Raw genomic sequence first — 15,218 nt, forward strand, 5'->3', positions numbered from 1 at the left:
AGAAATTTTCCGGATGTGAATCGTTTTTGAGAGAAAAATAAAGAAAGCAATATTTCCAATCGGCTGCAAATACAAGCACTTCTGAGTGACGTTCACAATCGTGCTTGTATGTCGAAATGATAGCTCCTGTACGCATGCGCGTGTGTTTACTTGCGTGCGTGTGTGCACGTTGTAGGCAAAACATTCGCCTCGCCAATGTTTCTTCATTGTTATGGCTCTCTTAATTGAATGTCGAGATTCATCACGTTTTACTGCGTATGTTGTCTCGACGTATTTGCTTTAACATTAGTCATTTCGTACTTGGCATTTCCTGTAATTAGTTCACAGTTTATTTAGCTTTTAACAGAGAGCTTAAATCTTTTAGTACGAACAATTCACTGGAAAGAATTTTCACATTCCACCGTTGTAAAGAAAAAAAAGCGATGCTTCGCTTATGTGTTTTTGGAAATGCTTCCGAAATCTGATTACGGCATTCTTAATACTGTAATTATCGACGTGGGTGGGCTTGTTATTATAGTAAAAATACTGCGCTTGCAAACACCGAGCCTCTTTACCCGTTGTGATTGTTTCTTTTTTCTGTCAAGAATTTCTTGATAGCTTTTCCGAATTAAAAACTGTTGAGTTGATGGACATAAAGTAACATTACATAGGCTTGTAGTGCTCATACTAATTACGTAAGACATTCCAGTTCAAATAGCAGTGGGGCCACCCCTGACTGCGCAAAAGGTCAGTTGCCTTCCTGAACGTGGCTATATTATGAGGCTAAGAAATGTAGGCAATCAGCGGGATCCCTTTAGAAAGATTGTTCTGTCTTTTTCCAATGAGCACGATACGTCATACATGAACCAACTTTCGAAATATCAATATTATATTCTATCTAACCATAATGGCAAACTCCCACACTCATATAATTGAGGCTACATTATTTCCCTCAATATACAATTACAGAAACATATTAAAACTGTCCTTTACGATCAAAACGGCTCGCCCTACTTCGCGATATAATGATATCCGTTAGCATTGTACTACAAATTTATTTACAGCGGTAATGGTCACGTATCATTGTTGAGTTTTAACTGACACGAGACGAGGTTATCTAGGGATAAATGCCCTTTTAGTGACGGCGCTACTAGTGTGTACTATCTTAATCCTTGGTCTTCTTGAAAAAGGGATCATGAAGGCACATCTAATGCTTGTTGCCAACTTACCAGGTTATGATGATGAGATGCCTATGAACTGGTTAAACTTTCCTCAAGAATTGGTGAAATATGGTCGTTTTTTTGGTATCTTGTAAGATGACAGTGACTGTGATTAACATACACAGATTCAAGCCTTTTTACGCCGAAAGGTAGACAGAATAAAGTGTAAAAATCTGTATTGAATTACAAAAGTTTGTAGTGTGACTTTTTGTAATAATAAATTTCTATATATAGTGCTATTTAATAGCGATCATTAACATGTCTTAGTAAATCATTGTTATTTAAATCAGTTACGGTTTACTAATCGTCGCTATAAGAAATCCATGCAAAGCCTCCATTCTGCTCTAACGTCAATCGCTCGTGAGAAAATTCCACAGTTGTGAACAAAAACGCGACAAAACATTATCTATTTTCCAGTCAATTTGTTAAAAGATAATTGTGGATTTTAGTTATTTATAAAGCATTCAATGCTTTTATTGCTATGAGACACTGTTATAGTACGAATCCTGATATTGAAAAAGATATAATACTTGACATTATTTCCCATGGTTTAAATAGTGCTCGATTTAGACGAGTTATAAATATTAAAGGCTGTAAAAGGATCATGTAAGTTTTTGAGTGAGAACTGTTTTCAATCTATTATACATTTGTGCACCAATTTGGTAATTGAGAATGTAAAGGATAACTTTTTAGAACAAAATAATGGCAATCAAACGAACCTTAGGATATCTTTTGGAAGTAAGGCCCTTCATACACAAGGCTCAGTATCGGAGGAGTAATTAAGTATTGGAGATTTGCGTAGCTTTGTCTACGGAGAACCTAACTATACGAACTAACATCTGATACGCCTCTCTAATGCAATCGTGGCTTTAAACATCTAGAAATCAAATTTCATTTCACATTTCCATTCCCAAAGTAATAACGGGCCAAGGAAACTGAAGTGACAAGGTTACCAAACAAAACACGGGATTTTGTATACTTTACTTTGTTTTCTTTGGCGGTATCACATAGTTGAATGATAATCGTGATATCTACTGTCAAGTTGCGCCACACTGTTTCAGGCCATGTGATGTAGGTCGCGTTATTTTTAGACTGGTGTTTTCTTTTCTCAATTGTTTGTTGTGGTTGCTTAATGATAACAGGATGAGATTGTGTTCGAAATTTTGATGGGGAACCGGAAGACTGATTGTTTGTTGGGAGTGGGTTCATGTGTGTGTGAAAAGTAAAGAAAATGAACACAAGTTTGTGTTAATCTTACAGTGACAAATGTTTATTACATATTTTGAGGATCTTTTTCTTGAGATTTTTCCAGGATTGTAATCAGAAAGATGCCATTCCCTAGTGCATTTCCTAGAAACGTTTTTCTCGCAATATGAAAAGTGTCAAACAAAAAGCGCAAACTCTCACACAACTCCATCTCGCAGTGTAACCACTACATAAACAATCGATTAAACTGAAACCAACAGTCGATGGTACAAGTTCCCAACTGTCGAGCCTCCCGCCTGCAACGCCATTAACTGCACCGAGCGCTAAAGTTAATCGCAATCTCTATAAATAGACATGTCTGAGTCGGCAGACGTCTCACTACCGCCCTCCCCCGTACCGAACGTCCTATATAAACTTTCAAACAAACAACATCCGACCTTATCTCTCCGACGTAAAGTTCAATACTACTCGCCCGCTCTTGATTGTAAAATATAAAATACAGTTTTCATAGTTGACACTCCGCCGTACAACTTTCAATCGTATGCAGTTTGGATTAAAGTTTAGTTTGCGGTGTTGCGATAGTACGCCGGCGCTCGGATACGTAGGCTGCAAGTTAGGTCGGAAAATGAAGCGCCGTTTATAGTACTCATTATAGTACTATCGTAGTATTGTGTGAGTGTGTGCGTGGCGGGTGGTGTGCGACGCGCGTGCTCGGTGCAATCGACTGCATCGTGCGCGTGTGTGCGTCTACTATGCTTATACTCTGTGAATGGCGATTGTATTTATGTTTCCCCGTCTGAGGTCGGCGTGTGGCTTTATTGATTTTTTTTTTCATTACTCTATGTCGGATGCACGGGAATGGGAAAATAGTAATGGAGTAGTTGCTTGTCAGTTTGACGTTGACTTTTTTATTGCTTTGAAGCGTGAATGTTAGAATGAGTTGTATGTGTGTGTTCATAGATTTGATTCGCAGTTAGGTTGACGGTAATTGACTTATATAAGCGGTACCGGACACTCCCGGTGGCAGGAGTACGGTCAGATGTCTGAATAGACTAGCAGGCGGCTAGCTTCCTCTCACTAATGAATATTGATCTAGGATTCATTCATTCATATTTTATCTGCTTGCAACTGGAAAGCTCGTTTCGTATTTCTCTTATTACGTTACTCGGGCTGGATATTTATGAAATTAGGTTGTAGTATCTGTTTCCATATTTTAATGGAATTTTAATATGTTTGTTTGTTTTCAGGTACCTACTGATTCAGTGGAACGGCTAGACACCACTTGCAGCAATGGTAAATATTAACATTGTAATACAAATATTATGCACTTATAATAATTCATTCTTACTCTCACATTTGCTTAATAACTTCAATATATTCGTGTATATCACGTTGTTCAATCGTGATATTTAGTATAAACTATTATTTTTATATATCTTATCAATGTGGCCTTAGCAACACTTCGTTATATATACTGTTTGATTATTATAATCACGTGTGTATATTATTATTTATCAAAAATAATAACAAATTTATAAACAAAGACACATAAAAACGGTAAATTTTACTTATTATAAGATTAATTATACCTAATTAATGTTACTAAGTTAGAACTAGGTTGAGCTAGTTTAGTTTAATCTCAGTAGTTGTAAACTAGATAAATCCAGATTTTCTAATACTTTTTATTTCACTGACGTCATTGGCCATTGTTCTTTACTTACGTCTAATGAAAGTATAATTATACCTAATTGATTAAATAAAAAAGGTTAAATAAATTATTATTAAAAAACGTAATTTTACTGGTAACAGAAGACTTTATTTTAGTAGCTTATCTTTAGTTCGTTAAAAGATAATGCCATCAAAAACATCCTGTAAAAAACCTCAAGTCTCGCAGCGTAAAAAGTGGTGAGATCTATGTAATACCAAGTCGATTAATCTGTTTAGTCTCTACTGAAAGGACCTTCTGTCTTAAGTTATTACATAAGTTATTATCATGCCAATATTAAAAATATTTCACGTTTAAAACAAATAAATCGACCTGGCCATCGCATGATTTGATTATTAGTATGTACCACACTGCACAGCACGACGGGCCAGCAACCGAATTCCTCACTAGGGTCCTTCCGAATATAATGATTGAGATGAGTATCTTAAAGAAATTAATGCTCCTGAAATTTTAATGGCGAATTTGTGTTTTCATGCGATGACCAAGTCGGATTTATTTGTTTTAAACGTGAAATATTTTTAATATTGGCATGATAATAACTTATGTAATAACTTAAGACAGAAGGTCCTTTCAGTAGAGACTAAACAGATTAATCGACTTGGTATTACATAGATCTCACCACTTTTTACGCTGCGAGACTTGAGGTTTTTTACAGGATGTTTTTGATGGCATCTCACTTCTTTTTGTAAAGCGAACATAAGTCCAATTTGTATGGAAAGACGGTTATTTTTTTCATAATTCAACATATTTTCCTATTGAAATGTTGTTCAGTTTCATGGGCTAAACACCCTTAAGTTATGCCTCATACAGTAGGTACCTATGTACACCTATTATTTTCTATTATACTACAGTAATAGTTAATTCATTAACTGCAAATGTAACCTTGTAATCCTATATAAATATATAAGATTACAAAGTTATTCTTGCAGTTAATGTATTTAGAAAACTGGACTGAAATTAGAAAATATTGAAATTTTCCCATGATTAAGATACTAAATTCTATTTGTATTCTAAATTTGAAGCTTCTAAGTCTGCTAGAAATGCCTTAGACTTTTGATGATCGGTGAGTCAGTGAGTCAGTGAATCAGTGAGTGACAAAATTCAAAACTTTAACAAGTTGTCATTCTTAAAGTACTGGTTCAAATTGACTGAAATTTTCAATATACCGTGTTCATACAATGACTGATAAGTCGCTAAAAATTCAGGCTTCTTGTTTTATCCACAACGAAATTATAGGGGGTCGAAAATGGCCTGAATTGCTTCGAGAAAAGATGGTACGGCCGTGCCGCTTTTTTTTGCTCGACTTGCGGGGGCACTGCCGTGCCCCCAGAAATATAGAGTTATTATTAAACATTTAAGAAAGTAAATTTTGAACGGTTTGAGTTTGTCTGAAACTAGTAATTTTTACCCATTATAGGTATATCCATATTATCTTGCATTGCAAGATTCTTCGGGCTAAACAAACTTAGTATCCATCGAATGTTATCATAATCCATAGAGTATTTTTTAAGGAAAAGTGCATATCCGAACGTACCTTGACGATGAAACGTATATATTAGTTTATAATACTAAGTACAAAACGTTAATTTTCTTTTCACACTGGTATATCTGCATCCGTTATTTAGCCTGCAGTTACGGTGTTATTATCGGAAGCGCACAGTATTTACTGTGCAAGGTTGGACAACGTAACTACATCATTTACTGCTACGTGCCTATTTATCTTTAACGATGCTATAAAATATTATTTATTTCTACATTACCTTTATCACGATTTGTATGGGGTAGTAACAGTAGTGTATTTATTGATACATCATTAATATTTTGTATAATATACATAATCACGCCTGTTATACCCGAAGGTATAGGCAGGGATGTGTGAAATACACCCGCGTACCGTCTCTAAAGCAACCCTATTGCCCTTTACTGGACTAGTTACCAAAGTATGGAATACTATTAAGAAATACGCTAATATAAATTTGAAAAGTCCAGTAGTTAGTACTTCAAGTCATATGATTTGACTTGAAGTACACTCAAATGAATAATTGACATTTAAGATTGTTGTTAAAGTTTGAAGTTAATTTTTTCAGACATTCTTATTACGTTGTTAAAACGGATTCCATATTTCAATTTTTTTTATGGCCGTCTATCTTTTTTCCTCAATTAGAAAAATTGCCAAGTACTTGCGATTTATTTTTAAATGATTTACAAATATTGTGTAATATAACACTAATCGATGTACGAGTTACGATTATCGATATCCCTGTCCTTCGATGATGTCGATGTCGTTTATCGATTGATAACGTCGATAAAAGAGGCCTAGTAGCGACTGTTAAACCATTTTACGTGTTTTACCAGTTTATAGTTGTTTCACTACTTGTCTATATACCTATGTAGATATTTACTAAGGATATTCAAAGTAAAGGATAATTTTATGATGATTAGTATTACATGGAGTTACTGATATATTCCAGGTTGTTAGGTGTTAAAGACGCACTTTTTATTGTTTTAATGAAATAACTGAATTCTGTATGCAATTTTGAGTTGAATGAACACGAACGGTTAGTGTCTTTTGATCGCTCCTATACGTACTTTTTGACAGGGCTGTATAAGAGTATTAATTATAACACACTCACGATTAAAAATTTATGTGAATGTATGTATTTAGGGAAACCAAATCTGTGACACCTAATCTAAGGACTTTCTTCAAATGTTTGTGCTGCACGTATAGTATTGTAGTATATATTACTGAACAGTAACGTTCGTATCAAAAGTACAATAGAATAGCAAACAATAAGTAAAGTAAAACTAATACTAGAAGCGTTTCACAGCGTTTTCCTTATCGCTCCGTCGGAACACTCGAAAGTAGTGGGTACACCGACACGACCACTGTCTAGCCGTCTACCGTACAACACGAGTGACTCACAACTTACAAGTAACTACACTTAACCTTATTTAATAATACATAGAACCAAGCTATATTCTCATGGTGGTAAATAGAGACCAAAAAACTCGGTACTTACGATTTGGTTACGATTTTACGCTCATATTTTCAACTTTACAGAATATTTCAAATTATAGTAGCATTGAGCTGATTTTGCATTCATGCTTTCATCTTTTCGTGGTTCAAATTGTAGCATCTGGTCCTACTTATATTGAACATTTGTATCGACGTCATATTCATAGAAAACAAAAGACGTAGCGATACATTGTCAAATTTACCGAACATGCATACTGATACTGGAAGTCGTACACTGCCAAGTTTACTGTGCAAGTCTTCGTGTCATACAAACTAATAGCCGTAAGCCATCGAATTTACTGAATACCGCTGTTAGCTCCAACTTGACGGTAAACTTAATCCGGTCCCACCATCATAGGTTGCATGCATACTTAATATCACACCTATTATACGCAAAGGTGTAGTCAAAAGTGTATGACATGCACCCGCGCGTCGCTATTTACAGTTTTAGTCCCATGTAGTGAAAATCGAAATGGCATATAATGGCCACGTTACCAATCTTATCATCATCATCTACAATATAAATTAGAAAATGCCAATATCGTTTGGAAATCGAACCAGAGGCCGGTAGATCAGTAGTCGTATACGCTACCGATCACACCACAGAGGCAGTCAAGCACAATATAGGTTCCTTAACCTTAATCCAATTCATTTTACATCCAACCTCGTTCAGCTTAACTAATAAAAATAATTTCACAATATCTTTTCTTTTGTACACTGCTTTTCATTAAATTTGATTTCACGCTCGTATTGTGAGGGTCGATAAACACAGTGGAATTTACTGGCATTCTAGTAAGAGTACTTGTTGTAAACAAACAAGGAAACTGAAATTGTCTAACAGTGACTGGGCACGTTTAAAAATAGATACTTAATTGATTTGTACGCGTACTTTGAGTTAAGTGATTTCCAGTTAATTGTGTGGCTAAGTTTTATTTGATTGGGATTTCTTGGAAACGTTACCTTGCATTGCTATATACTAAGTAACAATAGCTATGTCAAAAGATCGTTGGACGACTTCATTATTGGTCTATTTCTTATGTTTTATTTGAGCTTGATGTAATCGTAGCAGGTCGTTGGTATTACCATGGAAACAGCCATGATAGTAAAATTTGCTTCTAAATACGGGTTATAATTACCGTTAATATATACATACTACTATTTACAATAAGTACAATACAATGACCGTAAAATATAATATTACTACAACACAAATTGCAATAACTTTGACTATCGTAAATGGCAATAAAGAAAATAGTCTTTGTCAAAATCATAATCTCTACAGCTACACTCTTTTTATCTAAATTATGAACGACTAATCTATAGCAAAAGACCAGCACTCTTTTCTATACATTCGTAGCTTCATTCAAACAAAATAGTGCGCAGTATTCAATATATTAGTAAATAACACAGATAATCTAGCACGTGTATTACATAACAAGACGTCACGTGAACAAAGACCTTTGAGATAACACCAGCTTAATAACTTTGTTTTAACTGTAGAACCTTGTTTTATATCTTAGGTTAGATACTATGATACAAGGAGACAAGGCTACGAGTTAATACTAGAGTAGGAACGAATGGCGTGTGGAAAATTAGTGTTCTGTTTGTAATAAGATGGTGTGAAAAGTTGAATGGTTTTAATTGTAATAGTGTAGAATGTAGTAACTTTGAATGGACAGGTCAAAGATATTACATACTTAGATCTGTTTGTTAATTTATTCCCAATTGTTTGATTTGGTATCTTTCCTTATTCAATATTAATGTAGTAATTTGTCTCCCGTCTCACCTGATGGTAAGTGACTATGAAGACAAGAGTTTTACATGTCTATTCAAGATATACCCATTTATTTCATCTCTTTTTAGACTGAAGTAAACCCGAATTCTGAACGCCATTGACATGAGTTTGTTTGAGTTGTTACGTACTCCTAGTTAGTCGATGATAAACCTAACCTTTTATATGATAGTTTTAAGTCTATACGTTTAGCTATCAGTCTAGGACTAATTACTTAATATTAAAGAATTTAGTTCACTAAATTCATTAAAAATCTTAAGAGTCGTAACTCCCTGCAGAAATACTTTATCAGTTTTACGATTGAATTAGAACAAAGTAGCAGCGTATCAATATTTCATCAGATATAATAAAACCTATAAACTCAAACAAAAATCATATGACTTGGCGAACAATTATCAAACCATTATCTGCAGACAGAAGGTCAACTGAAACCAGACTTTGAGAATACGCGTAACATTTGCGTCACAAATATGTATTATATACTGTAAAGGTTTTATGTAAAGCATTGTGAACGATTTGTTCAGGTGTATTACACTGTTGCCACGTTGCTCGCCATTGTTTCAACGTGAAACTATGGATATGTGTCAACGGGTCAGTTTCTATAGATTAATTAAAACTATGATTGCGTAATGACGTCAATGGTTCGTTAGTATACAGGTTAAAGCTGAGTACTCATTTTAGATGTGTCAATTTACACTGGGAACTATTCTAACGCAGTATGGTCGGTCAATTGATATTGCTATGCGGTATTGTTTTCTGCTTCCTATGATTTGTCGTAGAGAAGAAAATGTATTATTCTTGTAGTATCAAACAATTAATTCATCAAAAATGTTTTACTTCTAAACTCATAATAAAGTCTAGGTATAGCTCTGCTTTGAATATGTTTGCAAAAAAATCATGTTTAAAGAGTTTGACAGTCTTCTGTCCAATTAAACTCTAGTTCACAGCATCGAAACCGGTCGTAAGTGAGTGCTAGCTTTACTTAAAGATTTACATTTTGGGTGTGTTATCAATAATGCATTGAATACATACGTAAATTACGCAATGAGTATACCTACCTACTGTATGAACGACAATAGGATATTGGGACGAACATAGCGGTTAACCTGAGAATCTATTGGGTATTAAACGATCTTTAAAATCCAAAACACTAACGAAGATCGATCTCGAAACCAAAGTAATTTAACATTTAAATAGTTGAGATCGTAAAATGTGCCTTAAAGCTGATTTCCTTGCAATCTGCTGTAGTTGACAATATAATTACCATTTCGAAACGCAATTACATAATTGCGTAACACAACCTAAATAAACAAAATTGTATAAATCGCATTCGTTAGCGAAAATCGAAAAAATCCGCACCGTTCGCGAGATTTTGTCGATTGTCGCAATTTAATTGCGAACGGTGAGAGATATGCGGAGAAAATGTTTTAATTATAGAATTACACAAGTTCAGCAATGTGTGAATACGTTTAGTTTACAGTCATGCGTGTAATAAGGAGCTTAGCGTTGGATTGTAATTGGATTTGTAGTTTTTAGGAGAAACGTGAGCATTATCTGCTTTGATAATTACTAATTATGAAAATTGCTGCTGGTAAAAATACTATAAAATTTAAAACGCTACACATTTTGACCCGATGTTTCGGCCATTTTACACTGGCTTAGCACTTAATCGTTTTGCTATGAACAAATATTTTTTTAAAATCAAAAATGGTTTCCACGTTTTCAGATAATTAAATTGTGTCTTCGAAACAATATTTATTTTTAAACTCATTTTGTAAATTAATTTCGTAGTTTTGAAAATTAGTGTTCACCCCAGGTGGTTGAATAATCGTTCCTTAAATTGTTGCTAAATTTAAATTTTTTCATATTATCATCACATCTCGTCGTTCGCAAAAAAGTTTATATTAATTATGACAAAGCTAGGTACTTTACAATTATTAAAATAAGAAATAGAAATAAAACACTCAATTTAAATAATAATACAATTACAAATGTTGCTGGTCATTGTTGCCGAATATATTATTTTCATTTATATAAAATATTTAACAAAAACGTACACTTGGCTTATATCAAAATTACAATTGCGAAGCGACTGATGATTTTGCCAAACTTTAAAAATAAAACTCTAGTCTAGCCATGGCAATAAAAATTCACATAACTAGAGAAATTAAATGTATAGGTACATGTATTCATAAACATATTGAACAGTGTATATTATGTACTCTATTTTTATTATTTAGTATGTATATTACATTGGACTATAATATCGGAAATGACCCACATATACCAATAGATAAAAATAATCATCCAATTTGTTTTCAAACAAACTACGGAATATTTCGCGTATATTATCGCCTTTTTTCTATTTTTATTTCGTTGAATTATTCTTTATAAACAGAGATATGTAACGTTGAACACATTAACATAAATACGGCATTTGTATGTAGACGCTTAATATAAGTTTTAATTATGAATAAAAACAACTATTAGGGATGCAAAGGATCTAACCGTGCGGAAGTCGGTTCCATTGCCTATGAACCCAATGAATTTTTATAGTCAATAGACCTCCATTACCGGTCCCTTCCACGATGCTAATTCTCACTAATTATTGTTGACCATCCGTTAAAGTTCACCATTGATTTTAAAACACGATAAAAATATTCCCAGGTTTATAAGACTAAAGAAATCCCTCCGTATTAACATACAGATACAATCGGTAGCGTTTATGCTAACAGCTACACAATTTATAAATATTATCGACTATTGAGGGCACATGCGATAATCAAGGTCTAACTCAATGGAAGTCGTAATCAGGAAAGGGGATATTCTTGGCAAGACTTTCTGTATCAGCACCAATATCGAAGACACGCGGCCCACTTCATATCGTTCAACAAGGAAGTTCAGGACTAACTGGACGCATCGACAAATTAACTAGAACCCTGGTCTTGTTGTATATCCGCGTCGTGGCGGGGTCACGCTAGTCTGGAGGTAATGTAGGATTAAGAAACGGGGTAAATAGTCAAGATTACGACGGGGCGTGGGCGAAATCGAGGCCATGACGAAACTCTGATTGATAACGTTCCACTATAAGTATTCTGATAAACGTTCGTTGTTGCTATGCGAGAATACGCGTTCAGTTTTTGTTCATTGTATTATTGTTACGTGTTAAAATAGGACGCGCATGACTCTCGCCGTGATTATCTGTCGGCTGTGGGTGGACTTGTGGGAAATGCTAAAATCGTTGTTTCTAACCAATAAATTGCTATGGTAGACATCACTATTTTAACTACAATGGATACTAAAAATTCTTGCCCGAAATACTTAAAAAGTCAGCTTTAAAACTTTTTTAGATGAGGTACCACCTAGTGTGAATTGAACAAGGCCAAATTCTCCGTCGCCATATAAAAATAATAGGTTTTTTATAGCCACCTCGGCTGAAGTTGAATGAATGGAGCGTTCTAAAGATCATTCAGTAGGAAGCTCTCCATGCGTGTCAGCGGCGTCTCTCCGTCTATTTCTGGGCGCGAAGTCACAAGGAACCTAAATAATGGCGCAGCCGTCATCGACCACTGACCGAAACGTTTCTCTAGATTATATTTATTTAAAGCTGTTAAGTCTTTCCATCAATGTTGTAACGAATTCACTAAATAGTTGATCACAATTTTTTAATATTCATTACGCCATGTTCCTATAGGATCGATTGTCGTGTAGTCATTTAATACTTGAACACACAGACTAAACAATATTTATCTTCATTTTCGACGCAAAACTGTCAGATCTTGCATCATTTCGGCGCGACAGTATCAGTTGACGATAGACGGTAGGAAATAATAATGCGAATCTCCGTCGTCGAGTATAAAATGAGCCATTCAGAACATCACCATTCACTGATTTCGTGCAGTTATTGATCCACAAACTTGTCTAAACGCTGACTCACTCTCGCTGTATCAATCTTGTTTCACCCCCTTCCTGGATTTATTACCGTATTCGTCACACTGTAATGCAACCATGTTTAAAATGGCACTGCAATCCTCTAGTTTTTGTTACCAACACCGACAATGGTGTATGGATTATTAAATTTAATAGCTTATGATAAGTCATCATTTTCATTTCAAGTAGGAGGGTGTAGAGTGAAGATGTCGTTCCGATGACTTCACAATTTCGGATCTACATTTTAATTGAGTCCTTGACGTGGGGTTTTCCCTTCGTCGAGCGGTGCAGATGTTTGACTAATAGAAAGGTCTCTGCGGGCCTTATTATTGTCAGATTTCAATCGTTGTCAACTATTGTACATTTCTTATTAAGTAACATCTGTGAAACGTCACTATTATCACAATCCTCTTGAGGTTTACTCGCTATTTGATTTTCTTTTAAGTCTGTTATACTTATTGTGTTGTTTCATTGTTAACATTTTGGTTATTCCATATTTATTTTTTCAAGCTTTAAGTTTGCCTTCTAGTATTAATAATGTTATTGTTGTTTCAGATCCAACGCGACACGTCCGACATCGAGGCCTATTGTTACATCTAGCGTTAGCTCGTCTCAGTTCACCGTTCTAATCCAGACTGTCTGTGTTACAATCATATTGTTTATACAATCATAATCTCTCTCTATAATCCTATTACTGTTCGGGACGTTACGAAACGTGCAGTCAACACTCATCACCGTACTTAACTCAATGATACTGTCAAACACATCACCTAATAATACGTGATAGTGCTTCACTGGACTTTCGTATGTTCTTAGGATCACTTGTAACATCCTACAGTCTCTTATTATGTTCAAACTATTTACCGACAGCGGTAAGCTCCCGGAGGAAAACGCAAAAGTGCTCCTCTAGCTTATAAGTTTTATGACTTGAAACAATTTGTGTGATCTTTATAACGTTTTTCCGTTTTCCTTCGCGATCCTCACAAGTTCGCGCGTTTTCATTGTTTTATTGGTCAATTCTGTGTATTTGTGTTGTCTCTTACGTGTTTTGAATTATATTGACTAACAAATACTAAACATTCTAACGCATGACTTTTTATTTTTACGATATCAACTCGCGAGTATGCATGACGTCAAATAATCTTGTTTTAATTGTTTCATTATTTTAGTTGTATCGTTTTGTTAAATATTTAGACAAGTTGCTACACTGACATGTTTATTATATTGTATTGTTTATATTTATCGATTATGGAAATGTTTACTTCAACAATTTGTTCATTTCGTTGTGTTCAATCAACGTGAGATCAATCGTTATTATCGTCGCCTTGCTCCATAAAACTTGATTTTAGGTTTAAATTGTGATCACTAAATTCGAGTTTTAGTTCATGCATGGCAATACCCGGGGGTTGCATTCTAGTTTTTTAAAGTGAAAAATTTGATTATGCAATCTGTTAATTTATCAATCAAAGTTTAATTATTATGAAAGTTATTGTTTTTATTTGTAATGATTTATAATCGGAGTAGTAATAAACGTTTCGGCATGAATGTCTGTTTCATTGAAGCCCTGTGTCGGTGTGTTCCACACATCAGTGTTCCCACAGTTATTTCGCATGTCTTGTGAACGTTGAATGGCACGTTTAGAGGTCGGACATAAAGTCATTTTTCAATTAATCCAATGTCATCAGGACGACGCGACCTCTGCACCGAACCGGCTAAGTACCGATCGACATACAGTTCCTAAACGACAATAAACCTTATAGGTATAATATTAATGATTAATTTTCCTTCTACAAACAGAGGAAGATCAATATAGACTTTGAGTAAATTTGTACAGTTGTTTCCTCTTGAACTTAGGTATGTGTGTTGCACAATGTAGTGATGAGATATGAGATCAGAGAGAGGTGGGTATACACCGCGGGACGGGTACCGTGTAGTACTCTGGATAGCTCGTGGCTGCTTGTGGCTGGATGTATTTCTGTATTATCTAGGTCACATTTGGTGTGTCAGTGGCTCGCCACCTGATTTACTCAGTGTTTACGCTTTCCCAAACAAAATTGTTTGAAATATATGTTCGTAATGTTGTTCTATCCGAGTGCTTAAATGCAGGTGTTAAATGAAAATTTATAAGTGTTAGTGCCTCCGAAGTTTTATTTCTTGATACGTGTCGAATAAATCTCGTATGTTTTGATGTGCACTATGATTTATAATATTTGACTTGTGTATTTATAGTTTTATGACCAAAGACTTGACGAAAATATTAACTAGTCGTGAAATGTTTGGAATATTTCATTTCGACCGTCAAAATAGACTAAAAAGATTTAAAGGTATCATTTTGGGAGGTTGTAAAGT

General features: G+C 34.7%; 1 long non-coding RNA gene across 1 annotated transcript in view; it reads left to right on the forward strand.

Moving 5' to 3' along the window:
- Nucleotides 1-14,414, forward strand: part of LOC142978497 (uncharacterized) — a 70,168-nt gene extending 55,754 nt beyond the window's left edge. The window contains exons 3-4 of the long non-coding RNA XR_012959761.1: nucleotides 3,653-3,698; nucleotides 13,425-14,414. This is a non-coding gene — a long non-coding RNA (uncharacterized LOC142978497). The remainder of the gene's footprint in view (nucleotides 1-3,652; nucleotides 3,699-13,424) is intronic.
- Nucleotides 14,415-15,218: the final 804 nt, after the last annotated feature.

Source organism: Anticarsia gemmatalis, chromosome 14 (genome assembly GCF_050436995.1).
Source record: "Anticarsia gemmatalis isolate Benzon Research Colony breed Stoneville strain chromosome 14, ilAntGemm2 primary, whole genome shotgun sequence".
Lineage (NCBI taxonomy): Eukaryota > Metazoa > Arthropoda > Insecta > Lepidoptera > Erebidae > Anticarsia > Anticarsia gemmatalis.